Source organism: Tympanuchus pallidicinctus, unplaced genomic scaffold (assembly GCF_026119805.1).
Source record: "Tympanuchus pallidicinctus isolate F22 unplaced genomic scaffold, pur_lepc_1.0 scaffold7, whole genome shotgun sequence".
NCBI classification, from domain to species: Eukaryota; Metazoa; Chordata; class Aves; order Galliformes; family Phasianidae; genus Tympanuchus; species Tympanuchus pallidicinctus.
This window is the reverse complement of record NW_026294791.1, coordinates 22001875-22024841: the sequence shown is the minus strand read 5'-3', so window position 1 is coordinate 22024841 and position 22967 is coordinate 22001875. Positions and strand designations below refer to the sequence as shown.

At 34.9% G+C, this 22967-nt stretch overlaps 1 long non-coding RNA gene across 1 annotated transcript in view; it reads left to right on the top strand.

The window, feature by feature from the left end:
• The window catches only part of LOC128072467 (uncharacterized), a 71566-nt gene that overhangs the window by 37018 nt on the left and 11581 nt on the right, over positions 1-22967 (top strand). The gene's annotated exons all lie outside the window — the stretch shown is intronic.

The following is a 22967-nucleotide window of genomic DNA, read 5'->3' as shown; positions in this document are numbered from 1 at the left end:
GTAAGATTAATGAAATTTAATAGCTGAGAGAAAAACAAATGTTATTTCTTTGAGGCATGATAATTTTGAATTAGTTTTCCACTGTGAGCTTGATTTTGCTAAATGCAAATCCCTGTGCATTCAGAAAAGTGTAAGCTATCTCATCCTTGCCACAGCATAGAAGCAACCCTAGAGGCATATGCTGTAGCTAGCTTGAAGACAATGAATTCACAATCTAGATGGCTTCCTCTTGACTTGTCCATTTAATATCCCATTAGGCTTCTCTCCCTGGCTGCAATAGAGGGATGATGATGTTTCCTTTCTTTAGCTTTTTGAAGCTGAAAATGATTGATGCCATTTAAGAAGAATCTAAGGCTATGTACTTCTATTTTTAACATTTAGAAGTTATATTTTCATAGCAATCAAGCTTAAATTTAACAGTGCTTCAATTGATCTATTATTCCATCTGTGTATAATCACTACTGGGACAAGACTTACAAGTCTCCAGACCATGAATCACACTTAAGCAATCATCAATCTATTGAAAACATGTTGGCTGCTTACCTCAGCCTCAAAAATCTGCAATCCATGTTATTCTGTGGGCCACAGCTTGGTAGCTATCAGTTTAAACATTATCTCAGGTAGAGGGGAACCAGCAGAACATTTTGGTGTTTCCTGTAAACTTTTCAGGAAACTGACTTTTACCACAAAATTTGAAACTCCGTAGCGTTTAGGAAAGAGACACATCTTATCTCCTGCTCCTTTCCTCCAAATTATCTTTAGTAAATTTATATGTAATTTTAAAGGTATTAGCTGTTTTAAATAGAGTAACTTGAAAAAAATTCAAAATCAGGGTCTCTGCTTAGAGTGTGATCTTCCAGAGATGATGTAGATGTAGCAGTTTGCACTGTTGCTATTTAAAGTAACTGAAGGACGTCTGCTCCAGGGGCACGTGAAGAGCAGTTGCCAATTAAGACTAATGTAAAAATGTTGAGTATCTCAGCCTTTTCCTTGACTGTTGTTACCAGCCAGTCTATAATGTTGTGGTGAGTGTGTCCTCTTGGACTTACCTTTTATGGCTTACATACCTGTAAAAGCCTTTTTTGTTCTTTGCACTCCTTGCCAAGTCCAGTTCCAATCTACCTGCATTTATTTACATAGCCTGCATTATTTTGTTATAAATTGAGGGAAGTTGTGATTTAATTGCATATACCATCTTATTTCTGGATTAGTATAGAATAGGCTTCTGTTTTTCACATATGCTTCCCTATTCTCAGGGTGAATTATTATTTTTTTTTTCTTAGAAATCACATTTTAAGGTTTCATTCCTCTTAGGTGGCATTTGTAATGCATTCTGACTTCCTTTCTATGCACATGACAATGCATTCTGCATGGAGTATTATTTTGAAACTAGAGCCTCTTGTGCAGTGAATTGGATATTATGCTATTTTTTTCTATAGATAAATGTATTTCTCTCTTTTTAACTAGTAATTTTTAAAAAAAACATTCATATGAGTATTCTAATACTTTCAAATCTATATGCTAAGACATTAAGCAGAAGAGAAACTTAGAGAAGGAATCTGTACTTCAAACAGGAATCTAATTAATATTACAAAACAGATCTGGTGTTTACTCGCTGATAGTTACATCTCTCTAACATACTTATTCAAGAGAAATTTAATTTCCCAACATTTGAGCTGAAACACTTTTTTTTTTTCTTTTTTCAATCATTTGCCTCTGCTCTTTATGGTTTTATAGTGAAAGGAAGAAATGTATGCAATATAAAACTCATAAATATTTCTTGTAGATTGAATTATGTCTAAGGTTCTTAGAGTGCAATAAGAAAAGGAACAAAGTAATGTGCCTCTCCCTTCTTCCCCCCCTTTCCCCCCCCCCCCCCCACCATATTTCTTTTGTTCTGTTATCTAACAGCTCATGTTTAACAGATGTCCTCACTACAAATGCATACTAAAGAAACCTGTCTGTTCCAGTACACTGGTCAATTAGAGAGAGTACAAGATAAATAGTTGAATTGTGATGCTTAACTTCAGAAGAGCACACTTTTGGCTTAGTTAGGTCTCAGTTTGATAGGATCCTATAGTAAACAGAACTGGAGGGCTTAATGCTAGAGTTCAAGGTAGCTGAATCATCTTCAGGGACAGATTCCTTGAAGCCCAAGAATGGCCCATTGCAATATGCAAAAAGTCGGCCACTTGTAGCAGACAGCCAATGTTGATGAACAGGGCATACCAAACAGAGCTCAAATAAAAAAGGCTGTATACAGAAGGAGAAGGCAGTGGCTACTTGGGAAAAACATGGACATGATGCCTTAGTGTGTGGAGAAGGTGCAAAGGTCAGACCTCATTTAATGGCCATACAAGCTGGGAATGTGGAGATAAATAATAATGTCATCTTTTATGTGTATTGGTGGCCAAGAAAAGTTTGAGGACCTCAACTTAATGGAACAGGAGTCTTAGAGGGAAATAAAACCCATCTATTTATTTACTACTCTAAAAAATTAGTGGAAATCATTTTAGAGGTGAAAAAGTATTTAATTTCAGCTGATTAATTAATTGGGGCTCTTTGGTCACAAAACATTCAAGTAGACTCAAGAACATACTAGTTGTCTCTTACTTGGTTTGTTGCAGTGTTTATCCACATAGTTATATTCCTCATTGCCTCTGAGAAATTGGTGGCAGTGTGTTTTGGCAGAATTGCTTTTGTGTATATCAACTGCTCACAAGGGATGCTGTGCTGAATCATACTAAATATCTAAATTATTTTGTTTCCTTTCCTTCAACATTTAAAAGTACGTGGAAATAAATTGACTTTGTACAGTTAAAATCATGCTTTCAGAAGTAAAAACTGTGTCAGGGTGATGCATAGTCACTAATGAAATTCTATTGCCAATCACCAATCCTGCTAAAAATAACTCTTTGACCTTTTTTTGAAAAGAATCCAGAAATGTTGTGGGAAAGTGCTAAAAATTATTCTAGATGTTAAGAAACTAAAATTCTGATATCACCCAGCAGAGTAAAAATTTCCATTGCTTTATGAAGAGCGACTGAAAGAACCGGGGCTGGTCAGTCTGGGGAAATGGAGATTGAGGGGAGACCTTATTGTGTTCTTCCAATATATGAAAGGCACTCAGAGCAAGAGAAGGGTTGGTCTCTTCTCACTGATGACAGGATGAGGGGAAATGGCCTTAAGTTGCACCAGGGTAAGTTTAGGTTGGGTATTAGGAAACACTTTACTGAAAGAGTTGTGAAGCAGTGAAATAGGCTCCCAGGGAGGTGGTTGAGTCACCATCCCTGGATGTGTTTAAAAACTGGATGTGGTGCTCAGGGACGTGATTTAGTGGAGGGTTGTTAGAGTTAGGGTGATATGTTTAGGTTGTGGTTGGACTTGATCTTTAAGCTCTTTTCCAACCTGAGTGTTTGTATGGAATTAAAACCCAACAGTTCGTCAGCATCTTAGCAGCAGCATCTATAGTGAGTTATGTACTTTTGGTTAATAAATACATAACATGCCAAGAAGCTTCTTCTAGCTTTGTGTTTAGGGAAACTCACAGAAGAGTGAAGACTTCTACCTTCGCGTATTTTCAGTGAAGCCACATTTTATTACATTCCTTTGGGTCACACAAGAAACTGCTTTGTCAAATGTTTTAAAAAACACATTGGTAATTAATACAGTAGGATGACCTGAGTAAAAACTAAATATAGCATTCAAGAGCTGCATTCAACACTGAATGAAGTAGTAAATTAATTTTCTATGCTCTTCCAGTGTCATAAATAAAATTGCTTGGATTATTAATTAGATTTGGGTGAGCAGTTTTGTTCAACTTGTTTGCTAGAGAAAGTTTTTAGAGTAATTTTTTTTTTTTTTTTTAATTAAACAGGGGCTACAAGAAGCAGCATTTAGTTTCACTAATGCAGGCTTGTTCTAGCAGAGTTAGCACTCAGCTTCTGTGCTTCTGTGGATGGCTGTTGATAGAAGTAATGCAAAAGGGTCCTCATGTGGTGTGTCTTGCAGCATACAGTTTAAGTGTTCAAATACCTCTTAGATGCAGCAAAAAAAAGCTGAAGGTTTTGTGATCTGTTTCATGCCCCGAAAACATGGATATTAGGAAGTGGGTCTACAGCCTGGTGTGAGCGGTTTGTTCCTATGTTTCCAGTTTAACACTCTTTTCCAGTTCAGCAGTGCTGTGGAGCTGGATAGAGTAAACTGGAGTTGAACCAATTGCAAGCTTTACTTGATACAGCAGTTTCTCTGGCTTCCTGCTGTAGTTTAGATCAGGCAGGCTTCAGGGAATACTTAATAATAATAATAATATAATAATAATAATAAAATATAAAGATGCAAAGTAACCTTTTGGTGTGAGGCTGTTTTAGCTGAGAAGATTGAATTGTGACAAGTTTCCTTTCCTACCTGCTCAAGTCATGTATTATGGGTACGGATTCACTTTTGTGGAGATTCTGATCCTGAAATAATTGTTTAAGGTTAGCATGGAATTGTAGGATATTCTTGAATGTGTATTTATGGAATGTAAGATTAGGCATGATGTTTATGACACAAAAACAATTTGAAACAGTTTCTGGAAATAGTAAAAATGAGAAATATAATAGATGAGCAACATGGTTTTACATACAGTTGGGTTAACACTGTCTTTATCATGTCATGCCTAATATTTTAAAACACTGTAGACCAGACTATCTCTTAAATGTGTTAAGAGAAACAAAGTTGCCTTACTGGAAGACAAAAAAATCCACTTCCATTGTTCAACACAAAAGTTTGAAAATTAAAAACATTCTCCAACTAAAAGCACTGAGCAGGTAAGAGCTTAGTGTTTAGCAAATACTAAATAAAACTTCCTCTTGAATTCTATCCAGTTCTCATTTCTCTATACTTTTGAAGTAATTTCCTATAATCGGGCAAGTGACTTCAGTGTCTCCATGATTTCTAACAAATTGTGAAGATAAAAGTTCATTTCGTAGTGCAGTACAGAGACTTTTTTTTTTCCCCAGTCCCTTTAGCAATTCTATGTCCTAGTGACATAGCATCAGTCTGGCATGTTTAAATGCTGCATGAAGAAGAATATTTATGTGAAGACTATAAGGTAGCTATACATAGCTTGCAGGAAACTGGGAGACTTTAAATCTGTTCAAACACTTCTCAGCCTTTTTTTTTTTTTTTTTTAATCTGTACCTTTCAGCTATGAGTTTCTTATGTGTTTTGGGATCTTTACATATAAGTTCCACAGTGTCAATACAGGAAATAACAGTTTGGTGGTAGGCAAGTATGTTGAATCTCCTTCACGACTACAGTCATCTCACCGGGTAGCTCTGAGGAGAGAGAAGAAAGGACTAACTCTCTCAAGATTTAGAAATAAGAACAATATATTGAACCTTTGTTTGCACGGCTACAGTTTCACAGCCTTCTCTTTTTCTGTGATACAGGTCAGTCGTGGTATGGTGCAGTCAACAGATGATTGCAGAGTGATGGTCAGGATCTTAGTTGTGTGGGATATGCTAAGAAAATTACTAAGTCTTGTTTCTGAAATCTAGAAAAAATATGTAGTGGAACCTGGGATGTCTAAATGAATACTTCTATTCTTGTTACCAATATTTGCAAATACTAGAGAAGATGCTTGTTTATTGAATTACATGGTGGCTCAAGATGGAGGAGACTTCAGGCAGGCATCACGACATTCCAACCCTGTGCCACAGACAGGGTTGCCAAGCGCTAGATCAAAAAATAAATGAGGCTGCCCAGGGCCCCATTCAGCCTCACTCTGGATACCTCCAGGGATAGGGCATCCATGATTTCTCTAGGAAACCTGATCCAGAGCGTTACTGCCCCCTCTGTAAAAAACTTCAACTGGGTGCATTTTGTTCAACAACTACATGTGCTGGTCTTGCCTTTATTTACTATATAATCAATGTTGTAGTGTGAGATTTCCTGCAGATTATCTGAAATTTAATGTCTCTGCCATGTCTGTCATACCATTGTGATATTTTTGCTTGTTTGTTTTTGTTTTTTTGGGGGGTGGGAGTATAAGTAAAAATAACCTTGGTTCAGAAGCATTTTCTGTTTAGTGATAAACAACTAAAAAGTTTTTGTATGGGTGGAACAGTGTATGGAAGTCTGTAAGCCTTTCAGAAGTAGTCCATGGCTACTTCTAAAATCCACATTCATTTCCAGTTAATGACTTATGCTTTCTGATAGAATGTTTAAAAAATAATGCAAAACGCAGGATGATGCAATGGAAATATAAAACAATGCCATGAATTCATGCATGTGAGCTGAAGATTTTTTTGAAGTTTTGTTGATTTTTGTTGAGAAGAAACAATAAAGAGTTGAACATTTCAAGCAGGTTAAGTTATGAACAACTTGTACATCATTACTTCTGTGTTTCGTAAGATTGCTATAACATGCAAACAGAAAGAACTTTTCCAGTATATTGACTTAAAAAAATATTTTCTTTATGATGTATTCAGTGGCACCAGATGATACTTTTTCTACTTTTGCTTAGAATATTTTTCTGAGATGAATAAGTTAAATCTTCTGTTTTAGTACTTTCTGTGTTAACATTCAGCTCACAAAAGCATATGTTCTTAGCTGAGAATCCTCTCATGTTCTCTCATGTTCTCTTTACTGTTGGTCTAATTTTTATTGACGCTGAATACTGAGCATTCCTATCTGTCAGCCTTTTCTAGACTTAGTTTATTTTTGTGGTCTGCTAGCTTCCACACCTGCAATCGATCTTTTAAGTAGATGTTTTGCAAATGTATCTTTTTAAAATTCCTTTATTTTACAAACTATGTATATCAACTGGCATCTTAAGTCTTCCTTACCTACAATTTATACACTGGAAACTATTCAGGCTGTTCTGAATGTTTCTTTCCCTGTTACTAGGTAGACAATAGCAGAAAATTGCAGTTTATGCTTCCAATTTCATTGCTAATTACTATTAAAAGAAGCTAGGAAGATGGAAGGCTTTGGGAATTTGCTGTTATTGCTTTCATTTCATTTTAATGCAGTTTGATCCATGTTATTTTGTCGGTTCAGAATCCATTTATGTCACTACATTTCTTAGAGGTTCACTGGTTACTATGGTGTTCCAAGGTTAATTGAGTAATCATTAGATACTGGTGTATTGTCTGGTAAAAATGAATTAAAATTGACTGGGAGCCTAAACAAAACACACATTGTTTTTATCATATGAAAGGATGCAGTTTGGTCCTCTAATATGGACACCTATCCAGTGACCATCTGGTCAGCTTTTAATATTCAGCATACAGCAGTATTTCTTTTCCTGTTGTAAAATAAGCCACAGATCTGTACTAAGTAGAACACATGTGTATGTATATATATTTGGATCCCTTGATCTATAGAGAGAACAACCTTATGTTCATAGCTCTGTGATCTCCATGTGTGGTATCTCAGTCCTGGTTTTCCTGACAATGTTATTACATGATCTCTGAAGATATTTGATTTTGCTAGGAACAGAGAAGAATCTCAATCACTGCAAAGTGGGTGGTAATATTTGCTTTCCCTTCTATGTTTTTTTTGTTTGTTTGTATATTAATATGCACTCAAAACCACAATAAGTAAACAGTGAAGCTTCATCAGAAGTGGGAAATCTTTATCGTATGTAAGAGTACAACTACAAATTGTAAAATTATGAAAGTCCAGGCTGATAATGTTATCAGTTTTGGCCATAAACAGAAATATTTTGTACCTCCAGTTAAAAACTAATGAGGCCATTAATCTAACTTTAAAATTAATGCAAGTCATCCCAGGTAACTGAGTAATATCTATTCCTAGGGTAATCTTAAAAAGTATGAAGAGTCATGCAATGTGCAGATAGAAGTCGTGACATATGCCACCTGTCAATTCTAACCATGAAAGAAATGCAGAAACCTTATGGCTTGGACACACAATACTTCTTACAGAAGTGTGGTGGTGTTGGCTCCATCTGTCCTATTTTCCCTGTCAATTTTAACAGTCAAAAATTTAAGACAGTCATATTTATTCTCTTGGCCATTAATGTGTCTATTGTAGCTGATTGAGTGGTTAATAGACTTCCATCCATCATAGTTAGCTACAGAAAAGGTAGTTTGGCAATTTCATATGCAGCAAACATAGAAAGAAGCCTTCTTCCACAAAAAGAGAAAGTGTTCTAAACTGTAAGGCAGGAAATAAAAGCATTTTGTAGCTCTAATACAAAGATGCCTTATTTCTGACAATACATATATATTATTGTCTTCATTTAATGTTTTTGTATGGACATGCTTATGCAAATGTATGCATATACCTTTGAATATGCAGTGTAAATATATACACATAGTGTCAGGTATTACTGTTGTTTTCTTTTTTTCCCCTTTAAATAATAAAAATGTTTCTTGTCCTCTGGTTAAACAGATGTTGAATGGGTGTTCAGGCTAATCCGAATGTAAGAATATTTCATGCAACAAGTTTACTGCTGTTTATTGCTTTGAGGAAAGACACAAATTATAAACAACTCTTGATTAGCCAGGTATGGCTACATGAAAGATTATAGAAGGACGTAGAATGGCAGCATTAACTTGGAATGATGGGAAAGATGTAAATCCTTCTGTAGTATGCTATTTGCTGATTTAAAGGTGGAAGACAGCTTGATTTACTTCTGCATGTGGGCTAGGAGTAGCAGTAAGAATACTTTGACTAGTAAATGGGAAAAAAAAACCTCAACCCCAATACATATAGATCACCTACTGCAATATTTTGCTTGCATCTCTTGGAACTTGTTTAGCTGCACAACTCTGGAAGTTTCTTTTGACTATTTTTTTCCGTGTGTGTGCCGTGTCTGTCTGTTCTATGCCATTGCACTTTATTTGCATAACATTCTCATTTATCTTTTTCTTGTTCTCATCCTAAACCAGAGCTCTCAATCTATTCTGACAGAATGTGGATGTAAGAATTATAAGAAATGACGCCACTAGACAGGTTTATCACAGCCTTTTCTGAGTCAGGAGGAAGATTTTTGTTTTGATTCACCTGCTAGATCTTCTGTCTATGTGTTGATTTATTTGTAGCAGGGAAAGTCAAGTAAGCCAAACTCAAACATTTGATCCTTATGTTTATACTAGGAAATGAAGAAAGGCATTTTTCCATTCTTTTAAAATGGTGTTCTACTTCATTTTAGAGCTCCCAAATTTTTATTATGATTTTTATGCTTTGGCAAGCTGTGAGTAATTTCATTATGCAAAATAATTTGTAAGATCTTGAATGAGAGGAAGAGCTCAAAACAGAACAGTTGGACGTGAAACATTTGAAAGCTGGGATAAAAGATAAAATGCAATTGTACTTTGCTAGTGACAAAAGCTGGGAAATCAAGCCCTATTGGATCAGAAACAGTTCAGTTAGCTAATCAGAAAATCATTCTTCCTCTCAGCTCATTATAATTCCAAAAGGGTAATTGATATGTTAGCAAAGACATCAAGGAAAATAGTCATTTGCCTGAAGTCCGTCTTGTTTTCTCTTGTTAGTCATTTGTTGCCTAAATGGCTGTTGCCTCACCTAAACTAGCTGAATGATACAAAACAGTGGGCTTAACAGGAGAGGTTCAGGCTAGATATAATGAAAAACTTCCTTCATAAGGATAACGAGGTAACTGAGCAGATTGCCAAGAACGGTTGCATGGAGTCCAGCCTTGCAGATCTTCCAAACCCAACCAGATAATTTCCTAAAAACACATTCTGACTCTGTTTTGTGCAAGTTGGGCTCCCAGCCTTCTGAGGTTCTTTTTAACCTGAGTTATCCTATGACATAATCAAAGGATGTGATCGCTCCTTTTTCAAATGCAGACTTGGAATAACGTTGACTGTGGCTACTCACTGTATATCAGTTCTGTAAGTCTGCATAGGTTTGGAGTTCGTTTCATTATGTGAGTCGTCTTTCTGACTAATGACAATGAGTTCAAGCTCATTGTGTGAGTTTCAGTTTTCTTATTTTTGTTGTTTACCTAGTGACATGCCTTTGAATATTGAAGATAAAATAAGTGAAAACAATGGCACAAACATAATATAGAAACAGATTCTTAAGGACTGAGGCAGTAAGTGCTTATAGCTAAGAGCAGCACTTACTGCTGGGAGTAGTCCAATTGATTTTTCTGTGGAATAATAGAAATCAATGTGCCTACTCCCAGCAGTAAGCACTATAGGACAGACTCTCAGCCAGTTAAAACTGAAGGCACCAGCTGAGAATTTTATCCAAACTTCAGCAATGAGTGTTTGCACCATTTGGTCTTGAATCTTCATTATTTGAAAGACTTCTATTTTTTCTTTCCCTTTAGTAAATCATATTTTTTTTTTTTAATCTGTATTTTGTACCAGCAGTACCCTGGGTTTGCCAACGCAGGCTGCAATGCTAATCACTGTAATGTCCTAAGCAGTGGGGGATTCATTAAAAACTGCTAATATCTTAGCAGATGCTTCTGAGCATGCAGAGATGATGTTCAAATTGCTTGTAAGTATTTATTTTGATAGGTTTCAGGAAAGACAAGATTAAAAAGTCTTTTTTTTTTTTTTTTTCTTCCAGGAAATAAATAGTATTACACAACAGATTCCCAAACAAATTAACCTTTAGGCTGAGACCAAGCATGGAAATATGCAGTCCCACAGGGGGATTTCTGAGAAAGTGATGAGCTCTTATAAATACTGTGTATGCTGAGATACTAAATAGTAATTACTTCTCCCACAAAAGGAGATGAAATAACACTGGAAATCTTTTCACGTGTCTACTAACAGGTTAGCAATTTTTACAAGAGACAGTGGATATATTGCCATATCCAAGACCATGTTGTCATGGCTTTGATTTTAGCTTTAACATACTTGCAGCTGTGGCAATGTGCTAAAGTTTTAGTGCTTACAATTTCTCTAAAATTCAGGCGTTGAGACCTTCCAGAATTGAAGAATGCTTACTAACTTTGGCTTCAGTTAATGACATAGTGTTGTATTTGATACTTGTTGTAAGAGATCTGTCCTTCTGCAGCAGCAGGACCTAGACTGATCCACCCTCACTCCAGTATGTATGAGATCCTGCAGGGGCTGTCACAAGTTCATAATATCTGAACTGATAATATAGTGACTCTAAATGCGCTTTTGCAGATTTAATTTCATCACTTTCATGCAAGAATGGTTGAAAATGCAGATTGGGGTTTTGCAATTGCATCTAGTATTTAAAAAAAAAAAACAAAAAAAACTGGTTTGTACTGAAGCATGAGGTTATTGATCATAGAGCTAAAGGTTAATCCAGTAGTAATGACATGCTTGAATTAATTACATAATCAAGAATCCTGCTTCCTAAATTAAGGACGTTCCATCTCTTTACCACAAGAAATTACTATGAAGACACACAGGAGACCAGTGGCAGGATTCATATTGCCTTCTGATATTGTTATGTTGGACTAATGGGCAATTACTGTGCAACTGCAAACCATATAGTGTGTCAGTGCCACATTTAAACTAACAGATGTGACTTGAAAGTTCCACCATGTAGCTATGTTGCTCAGATGTAGCTATTGATGGCATATTCTTTCACTTGAGGACAAATGGCAGTATTTAATTTGGACAACAAACTGAGATCATTTAAAAAATAATTGAAGACAAATATAGAAAAATTATTTCTAATTTTTGTACAGTTTCGGTTCAATTGAAGTATGATTACAGAGTATGTTCTGAAATTATGGGTTTCTGGGTCAAAATCCAAACTGAGGAAAAACAATCAAAACTAAAGAGACTAAGTCTTATAGAATTATTATCTTGTCCTGTTTTCCTTTTAAGCACAGGCAAATATAGGCATTTTTGCTAGTAAGTGGAAGATAGCAGATAAACAAACTCAGTTTTAGGAATTGGAATCTGTCATTTGCTACTGAAGTCACCTTTTTAAAGTTATTGAGCTTTACACACAGGTTTGCAAATTACTGTGAGGAAGGATACGTTAAAACCTGGAAGTGGAAAGCTTTTTCCTGGCTATTGACCATAAGTACTTGTGATGTTGCCATTGTTTACCTTGTTTCGTTCCAAGGTGATGAATGACAGAAATGAAAGATGACAGGTCCTCCCATTGAACTCGATCAATTATTACCTGCAATGGAGCTGAAGTATCAGTTTTGCTTTTTAAGGCAAGCAGCTAATTTTTCTGCTTTTGCTGTCAGTTATCTGTCAAACACTCTTCACAGCTTATATTCTGGCCCAAGGATAATTGAGCCCAAGGAAAGAACAGTAAGCCCTGATTCTCCTTGATAAGTCAACAAACCTGAGGAAAAAAAGATCAACAAGAGTAAGGGGAAGCAAGAACATTGCCAGAAGACACATTTTTGCCCTTTGTGTCAGAGCCCCCTTAGGCACATTTCCTTTTTGGGGAAGCTTTGGTAGCTTGGACCCAGGGCAAGGCCATGCAGCTGACGGCAGGAAGAAGAGCTGCTCTGCTCACCTTGCCTGGGGTTGGGAGTACTGGATCCTGGCTGGTGAGGTTGCTGCCTTGGCTGCTGTGTTACCTGATCTCTGCTGTGCCAAATATTAAACACTTGGATGGATTCATGACCCTCTGCAAGAAGGGTTTTCTTCTAAAATCTACTATGTATGTCACTATGAAAATAATGTCTCCTTTTTATTTCCATGGAAGCTGCAACAACTTCAAAAAGCAGAATAACACTATGTGGTAGAGCAGTTTCCCAGCTACAAATGACTATTTTTCAACAGAGCTATCACCATTAGCTATACATTTTTGCCAGCTATGAATCTGCATGCTGTGCTCATTAAAATTCACCAGTGAAAGTGACCTGCTGTCCCCACTGCTGAAATGCACCACTCATTGCTTCTCTATGCTACATCCACTGTTTGGCTTCCAGAAGCATTCAGGCAAATGTTGATGAATGTCAGCGAGTGCCATTTTTTCCATGTGGAGGTATTCAATAACACAGCTTTGCTTCTGAAGCACTTCTATGGCATTGTTTGGTTAGAGTACCTGTCTGCTCCCATATGTCACATAGCAGAAAACAATCACAGAATGTTGGTGGGAAGGTTAAACTCCTACTTCCATACTGCAAATGTCTGCCTCTGATGTTGTGGGTGTCATATTTAAATAGAAGGCATTGCTTTTGGAGCAGCCTTCACATGATGGTGAACTGCTGGAAAAGAAAACACGTATATTGATATATGGTAAGCCTGTCATTAGGAAGGTATTCATGTAAGCTTCTTTATTTACACAAACTTTTTTGCTGAATGGAGGGAAAAAAAAAAAAAATTTAAGGTGTGTTGTGGAAATTAATGAACTATATTTTAATTAGTATGCAGAGCGTACTTGAGTAGCCTATATAGAAATAAGATACCAAGTCTTCAAATGCACATGAAATCAAGAGAAACTGATTCTCAGTTACTGTGGAAATTTGTTACTTTAATGCAGTCTAAGACTCATAGAGAATTTTTCTCTGTTATGGTATTTATCAGATAAGTACTTTGATAAACTGAGATACAAACTATCAACTGTTATGTTATCAGTGGAAGAAACTATTCAAAATGGCATGAAATGTTGGATGAAGGACTTCAAACAGCATTTAAAATGATGCATTTCTGTGCTAGGGGCTGTTTCAAGTGAGTTTGGCTGATTAAGCAAATATGGCAAAGAATACTGGAGAAAAACGGCTGCATAAAAGTAATGACAATAAGAGGTGTCTATCTTGAATTATGAGCACTAGGTGAAAGGATATCAGACTTGGAGAGTTCTAAGCATGTAGTTACTTTACAGTGCTGTTATGTTTTCATCTCTAGGAAGAAAAATTTACTACTGACGTCAACGAAAGAGCTTGTATTTTTTTTTTCATCTTAAGTATTTCACACATTTCACTACACTGTTAATTGATCAAAGGAGACAATAGATCAGGTGCAGAAAGAATGTAACTGAAATGTTGAATTTTAGAGATGCGCTGCAAAAAAGAAGGCATTGAACATTATGCATAGGTGAGGTGGTAAGTAGGGGGGAAAAATGCTTGGATTCAAGGATGCTGTTCAAATGCTGTTGTATATGTTATTGCAGTGATAGGGCACCCAAAATCTGTTAGCTACACTGGGCTAACTGCTGGATAAAGTAAGTAAATGCACCTCAGGGAAATAATGTCTAGATTTTATGCACCATTGAGGCACTCTTGAATCAAATTCCCTCCAAACTTGGCACATTCTTTTTATTATCAATGAAATAGTATTCACGTATCAAGTTTTCATTTATTTCCCTAGTAAAAAATGCACTTCATTAGACTCTTGTCATAAAAAGACACATGAATTCACTTTCTTGAGGTTTTTGATTATTAGCATTCACGTATTTGTTTTCTTTAACTGACAGAATTCTGATTTTTGGGAGTACTTCAAATATTGAAAGTATGAGGGTGCCTGAAATCATACTGTAGAAATTTTCTAAACCCAAGGAATGAAAGTGATGTAGGGTCTCAGTTTAGATCCTTTTACTGTAGCCTATTGCCTCGTGAAAGCTCTCAGCATGTTCAAAGTATATCTGCTGGACCCCTGATTTAATACAGGCTCTGTTGTCCATATATTTTTCAGTTGCTTTATGTGGTGTTAACTTTTTTCACAGGACTATTAAGTTGGAACAAGGTTATATTCTAATTTCCCAGCTAAATTCAAACGTTTTGCAAAGCAGTTGTCTTGTTTTTTTTTTGAGCAGTGTTCAATAGAAAGAATTGACATACTTTCCTAAAAGTCATACTAACATAATGCTCTAGCCTCAAAATCAGAATGATCAGTGCCCAACAACATGAAATCCTAATGCTTTTTTTAGAAAGATAAAATCAGCTGATGGTTTAAATGCGCGGTCAAGTATTACTCTCATTAAACTAAGATCAGAAGCAGAGAAATACCTATACAAACTTTGTTTTATATACTCCTTTTAGAAACATTGTGTATTTTTTATACATTCCATTTTTATACATATAGAAGATATTTAAAAAAACAAACAAACCAGCAAAAACCTTGCAGGTTCATTTCAAGATCTAAGGCTGAATGTACTAATGCTCAAGATTTTTTAGTAATGAATATAAAATACTGAAGAAAATAGGCAGCAGAGTAATTGTTATGCACAATCAGATAGGATGGAGATGAACAAAAATCACGAAAAGATTTCCAGATAGAGATCTGTATTTGTTGTGAAAGCAGTTGGATAACTTAGAAAAACCAGGTGTGGACTTTAAAACACAGTAGGAATATTGTGTGAGCTTCTTCTAGAAAGCTTCTGTTTATCCACATGTCTTGTATAGTAATTGCACTGAAAATCCTCTTAGGTTCTCTTTGACTGGTCTACTACATCACTTTTGAATTAAATTGGATTCTTTTTTGTCACAAGATAATCTATTCCCCTTGTTTCTCTCCTGCATACTTGTACAGCTGACAGCATTTCAAGCTGTGCCAAGTCTGATTTTCACCTCCTTCATTTATTTGTTACATGCTTAGTAAGACATGTTTTGAGACATATAAGCATGGTTTTAGTCCTGCTTACTATTTTAATGATTGCTACTTTCTGTTTTTCAAACTCAATACCTGATTAGCTCTTAGATCCCAGAATTTACTTTTTTTAGAATGGTAAGACTTGATCTTGTAGCTTGGGACACTTGATACAGCTTCTGTTACTTTTATATTTAAGATTGACTGTGTGTTTGATGTGAGAACTTTAAGTCTAGATTTATACGCTTACTGTACTTTGCACCCTAACGCCAGAATGAAATGAAGCCCAAGTGACTACTTATCCATTTCCCACCAGTATGTTTGTTAGGCTCACTACGTAAGGCTGTTTTTGGATCAGACGAGATTTGGTAAACCCTATTTTTAAGTTCCCAATGATCATTTCTTTTACATTCATTGGACTTCTATTTTTAAATTCTAATAAATATTTCTTAAGCCATTTCAGACAGGGAAAAAATGCGTACCTGTTATTTCTGGAAACAAACTGCCCAACGTTAGCTTTTGATGATGTAATCTACGTTGCTAATTTCCCTTTATTGCTTTTAATTGCATTGCTTTTGACTTGTTGAGTTCTGACCTACAAGCATGCCAAAGAGCCCAGATGCTTCTTACCAGGATAAAAGGAATTCTATTTGTTCTTCTCTCTAGCAGGTCTTCTCTAGTATTTGAATGAAAAGTTTAATGAATAATTATTTCCTGTGTCCTCCAGGAACCCACATTCTTCTGGCACAGAGAATAAACTAAGGCACCTGAAAATATCTAATGAATACTTGTTGATAGGCTATTTTAAAAATTTTTATACTTCTGTCACATTGCTTTCAATGACAATATTCTTTACTAATAGATCTTCCTATAATAATGAAATAAATTTATTTAAAATCATGTTTAGAAAGCATGTTTTCCAATTTCAACTAGTCTAGATCCTAGATGACAGTGTTGATACTTAGCTACTGTCTTTATGAAAAACCTCTTCTGAAATGAAAACTTTTTTTTTTTTTTTTTTAATGAACTTAATTTGCTTGTTGCAACCATTGCTTCCTCCACAGTAGTGCCTGGTCTGGGCCAATTCCTAGGCTGTGGATTGACTGGGTTATAAAACCAGATAGTATTTTTATGAGAAATTTAAAAAAAAAAAAAAAAAAAAAAAAAAAAAAAAAGTGCTTGTCTCAATATTAGTTATGAAAACAAGAAACTATAGTGGGAAGGGATTCTTAAAAGTGAGTTAGTAGTTCATGAAGCAGGAACACAAAGTGCTTGTCCTTGCGCATCCTAGGTTGGGTAAAGAAAAACAACCTAAGGATAAGGGTCTTGATGAAGGGTTTGATTTCAGACAACAAATCCGTGTAAGAATCCTAACTCATCTTCTGTTGGCTGAAACAGGCTGTCTGAAAATAAACAAAAAATAGTTTTTATTTTTTACATATTTTTACACTACTTGGTTGGATCTTTCTAGCTTAGAGTAACATCAATGTATTGCTGTAATGATCATTTTGTATTGAAAGTGAGTTCAGGGTTCTGGAACCTAGTTGTTATTCCTTTTCTAAGAGAATGGTAGTATGTGCATAAGGTAGAAATCTGCTCTTAATAGATCCCATAACTAATATAGGATCTAAAAATACTGCAGAGGCAATGATGTTTTTTGCCATTAGGATCTCTGATAAGATTTGAGTATTAATTTGGGAATCGTGTTTCAGTAGCAGGTGTTCAATGAATTATTTTTTTTTTTGGCACATAGCAGAACGTGAGCAAGAGCCTGCAAGCATCAAGGTAACCAGAGCACTAACATATGTATGGACAGATCACTTTTAATTCTAAAAGCAACAAGGCTTTGGTTGGGAGCAATCTGTAATTTAGACACATACTTTGTTTACTCTTTTTTGACATCTGCCATGTTATATGAAAATAACTTTGATAAAATGTCCTATGACAAGATTATATATTGTTTTCCTTCCCTGGAGAATTTCCGCATTTTTATTCCTCTCCTGGCGGAGAGGATTCTCCTTCTGATCTCCTTCAGAATAAAGTGGGATAGAATCTATCCTGTGGGCAACATAAAATTGTAATGCTATTAAGGGGGGGGGTGGGGAAGTATGATAATGTTAATTGAACGTAGCGAAATATACTTGTAGCTTGGTTTAGAGAGCTGAAATATATATGGTTATTCTTATTTAGTCTGCCAGAATCAAAATGCTTTTCCATAAATCATGTACAGCAGCTTTCCTGATTAGGGCCCTGAAAAAGTGCACTGACTTTTTTTTTTTTTTTTGTGTGTGTGTGTGTGTGTGTGTGTGTGTGTGTGTGTGTGTGTGTAAAGCCAAACCTTCTGTTTCTGGTCTTAGCTCCTTTCAAACAGCGGGCACACTGTTGCTCTATCACTTATTCCTTTCAGTAATTCTTCATTTACTTTCAAACTTGGTAGAGAAATTTAGAAGAATCTGGAGGATTCTTAAGAGTCTCTTTTTTCTTATGAATCAGTTTTTCTTTGACATTCATCTATATTTTAGCGGACAGTTTATTCACAGCAATAATAAATAGGGAAGTTTTGAATGTTTTATTACTTTTAGAAATTGGATAACTCTTATGCATCTCTCTCTTCTGAATGTAATTCAGCATTATTTAGCAAAAGAAGTCAGACAAAATGCAATGTGTGCTCTGCGTGGTTGTAGCTTAGAGATTGTTTAAACTAGGAGCATAGTCTTTGTAACAGCACTTCATTCCAAAAGATGGATTTTTGAGGTGACTTTGAAGGAAACTCTAGGGATTGAAATGAGTATTTTCTGCTCTGCATGTGGGATAAATAGTCGTTTAATGGATGTCAACAAATTTGCAATTAATATTCCAGTACAGTGATTGTTCTTTAATTGATGAATACTGATCTTAAGCCTCAAGGTGCACTTTGAAGTCATGGCCCATTGACTAGCAGAGAGAAAACAACCAGCTGTCTGATTTTTTTTCTTTTGTTTTGATCTTATTTCTAAGAATATAATTATGAAATAATATATATATTTCAAACATTTTAATCAAATAGCCTTCATGTTCACATATAGCAGCAAAGTCCAAAAGCAACATTTTTACTTGAAGTTCCATTGTGGCAGATTTTCAGAAAACACTTTTGAACTGATAGTTTATCTTAGGGTGCATAATTCATAAACAAGTGGGCATCTGTGAAAACATCCACAGATTCTAATAGAGAAGGCCTACCCTGGTGATAGAATAGATGATGAAATTTTACATTAATTCATGAAGATGTTTCAGTCAAAAGCAAAGGAAGAAGTAAGTAAAATCCACGTGTGAAGGAAACTGTTTTACTCTTAAGAAATAGATTATTGTTTCCTCTTCTACATCACTCCCAGCTTTACGAAAACTTTACATTTTCTGCAAGAAATAAGGATACTAAAACTTCAAAGTGACATAAATTCCACACCTTGCTTTTGCTGACACCATTGTTATGCAAAGAAAATACACTCAGTTCATAGAAGATTTGAAGCTATCGCATCATTAACAAAAAGTAAAGAAGAATAGGTTTGTACAATTTTTTTTTAACATTTTTTACTGTTACGTTTTTAATTATATTTTAATTTAGATAAGTAAAGGTCAAGAAACAAAATAGCAAATAAAAAGTCAAATTTTCCCAAAAGTAAACCTCCCTCCTGCTATGGGTGAAAGAAAATGGCTGTTGTCTCATAGCTTATAAAGAAAGTCATCAGAAACCTAACTCTGCACAGAACAGAAAACACAAAAGTATAACAATTCATTTAACTGAATAGTGAAAGATGATCAGTTTCTTGACAGCTGAAAATATTGAAATCATTAATAGAATTCTCATGTAGCCTTAAAATTAAGTAAAACATCTTAAATATTTGGGAGGGGTTCTGTACAGTTTACTGACTATGAATATTGGTTAAATCAAGTTTTCATTCTGATAGCTAAACTTTATGATATACGTTAATTGGATTAAGTTGACAAGCAATTAAAATGAGCCTCCAATAGCCTCTAGGCTGCATGCTGACTACTGTACATGCCCTTAAGTACCTGTTCCAAAATTAGAAAATGCAGTTTCTGAAGGAGTTCAATAATTTAGGACACAAGTGAAAAGTAACTTCAAAACAAGATTTCCCTCTCATTTTTATCTGAAGTGGGGACTGTGGGACATGGAGTACTATCAGGGTTAAATTTTGAGAACAAATTGAGGCAAATTGAATTTTAGTATTGTTCCTAGTCTAATTTAAGACCATTTTCAGACAACTTGTACTCACATATGGGGCTAGTTTTCCTTAATGATCTAGTTCACATTCAGTGTGCTGGGAGTCTTGTTTGGTGCTGAATTGTAAATACTTGACAATCTGGGAAAAATAATGGATGCCTTTTGTGTTCTGGCTTTGTGTAGAAATGACAAATTAATTGAAGTCTCAGTTTAGGACCCAAATTTCATAAGTGCTTCTCTCCAGTGAGTGAGAGTAGTCCCTTGTTTTATAGAGCTAATTCTCCTAACATTTATCCAACTTGATGAGCAGCTTTTCTTTTTTTAGCGTTTACTTTGCTGGTTTAAACAAGTAAAGCCCTCTCTCATAAGAATCTTCCTGCCTGTCCCATGTTCCTGTCTGAATTCATAATCTTTGACAGTGGTAATAAAAAAGAGGTGTGAGTCCCCAAATGAAGTGTCATCCGAGATTTTTAAAAAGGGTATTTTCTATGTATCTCTGTATTCATTGTCTGAAAGAAGTGATAGAGACTGCATTGACACTGTCATCTTGTCAGAGAAAGAATGTCTTTGCCTTCCTCAGTGTTTCCTACCAAGGTTAACTTCCTGTAGGCATTTTTGTTGTTCCAAGGATATGATCTTGCACTTTGCACTGATTTAGTTCCATTTCTAATATTTTTCTCAGTCATTCAAGTAAAAATATCGTGATTCATTAAACCCTCCTATGTCTCAGTCAGTAAATCTTATAAGCAAAAGTTTTGTTATCTTTATCGCTGAAAGTATTTAATAAATGATTGAGTAATTTACTTAGAAATGTCCCCCTCTGTCCCAGTGTCCTGACCCTTCAGAAACTTCTTAATTATCTCTTCTTCAGAATGTGTTTTAGGCTGGTTTAAAAGGCCTATGTAAACTTGAACTATAGTAATTATGCACTCTTAACAGCCAGGCGGAAGTCTAGTTAGTCAAACTGAAATGGCATCTGTCTTTGGAAACTGATTTTTTGGTTTATATCATTTGTGCTTCAGCTCTCTCTAATCAGCCTCTTTTTTTTTTTTTCCTGTTATTTTACTTATTGTTTATGGCCTAGCTGAACCTGAAGATTAACTACATCACCTGTTCTAAAAATGACATATTTCCTGTTTTCTACCAATATGGTATCAGTGTCGACTGGAAAATTTTGTTAGTTTGAGATTATACTTATTGTATGATTAAATATGATGAATTATTTTGTACTTTTTACCTTTTTTTTTTTTTCCTCTTTGTGCTTAACCCTTCTATCTTGAAAACTGAGACTTGAATTACTCGGTTTTAGGGCAAATCTAGATTGTTTTTTTTATTTCTAACTCATCCTCTTTTCTTAGTTTCTAGCTGTTCGTTTCTCTGTTCTCTGTTTCTGTATAAAACTGAAGAAGATATTTCTATTAGCATTTTTTCTAATACGGTAGGACTCATCTAGATTTTTTGCAGTTCACAGTTTATCTCTGTCTTCTGATTTTAAGATGTCCTTCTTTGTTGCTGATTGATACTTCTCCGGCATTCATGTTAAGATATTCTCGTTTATACTATTTATTTGTATTTATTTAGATTTCTTTCCTGTTTGCTTGGTGCTTCCAGCTGTTAAAGAATCCTTTCCTAAACTAGTAGCTGATAGAATATTTTTTTTCTGTGATATATCAGTAGATAATAAGCAAAATCATTCTTTTCTATTCCTACATATTTTCATGCAGGAAATGTATACATTGATATACAATTCACTGATTTTTTTTATTTTTTTATTTTTAAAGCCAGTGATGAGCTGTGCTTTTGTGTATCATACAATGCCAAAGGTAAAAATTCTCATTTAATCTTATTACTAGTGCTAGGGGATTAATGTCAGGTGGCACTTGTGGTGACAGTGAAAAGATTAAAAAATAATTCCATTAAACCTGTCTACTGCATTTGATATTTGAACCATTAATAAGAGGGATTATCTTCTTTGTAGACTGTGGTAAAAATAAGCTCAGTATAATTGTCTTATGAACCAAAAGCCTGCTTCTAATACGTAAAAGATTCTATTTCATAAAGATCTCTGATTAAGATGCTCATTGAGAGTTTAGTCACATTAAGCTAACGGGAAAGATCAGCATAATAGTTTCTTCATTCTCTAATGGTGAACATCATCAATTTTCTGAAAGTGCCTAGACATAATTAAAACGTACTCCATCTTAAATTTCTGTGTTTCCATAGGGAAATAAATAGCACAACTTTTGTAGAAGTTGTCTCTGTAACTACCGAATCTGAGTTATTCAAAAAGCGCTACGTAAGAGAAATACAGTAAGCATATGGATGACAATGATCTCAATTTGAATGTTCAAAATGACGTTTACGGGGTCTTGAGCAAATTTTCTTAAATTTTGAAATAGATTAGGAGGCAAAGTCATCTTATAAATTATCTATTGTTTAAGAGAGAGAAGGAGTAAATTCCCAGTATTTTACAATTGGAGAACATCACTGAGGATCTGAGGTCATAGCTGCTCATGTGTGAAATAGGTGAGAGGAGCAGTAAGAGAACTTGCTGATACAGAAAAATTAAAACCAATAGCACTACCACAAGCTGCAGAATGATCTTGGGTGCTGAGAAGCTAAGCCAGTAGTATGGCAGATGAGGATCACCACCAGAGTTGATAAATATCAAACACATTAAAAATGCTATAGTGTGGTTGCACTGTTGTCACTTCTTGCAGTGGATATAAATTAACACTCAAAAAAGAATATTTGTTAGAAAGCAACATTTCAGTCCTTAGTGGTGATCAGAGATGTTACAAACATTAAAATTACAGAGGTAAAAGTAGAAAATAAAACAAAATGTGTCTTTATGGTATGATACTTTCAATATAATAATATAATAAATAGAGTAATGTAGTAATAATATTATATATGATATAATACAATAATATATAGTATAAATTATATAATATAATAAAAATGGAAAAAATATGGAATGCAAGGATAACCGGGAAAGCAGGATGGCATTTTGTATAGGAAGAGACTGAGCAGAATAGACTCTTCTGATTGGTGAAGTGAATAAAATAAATTTGAGTGACATTATTAAAAAAAGATCATTCAGTATTACTATTCAACATTTTTTTAGGGAAAAAAAAGGGAACAAAGATATTTTCAATTAAACCATGAAAATTTGAGGTAGAAAGTTTAGAAGAAACAAACAAAAACTTTAATATTGGAAGTCAATATCATGGGCTCTTTGTGGTATGTAAAAAAAAAAAAAAAAAAAAAAA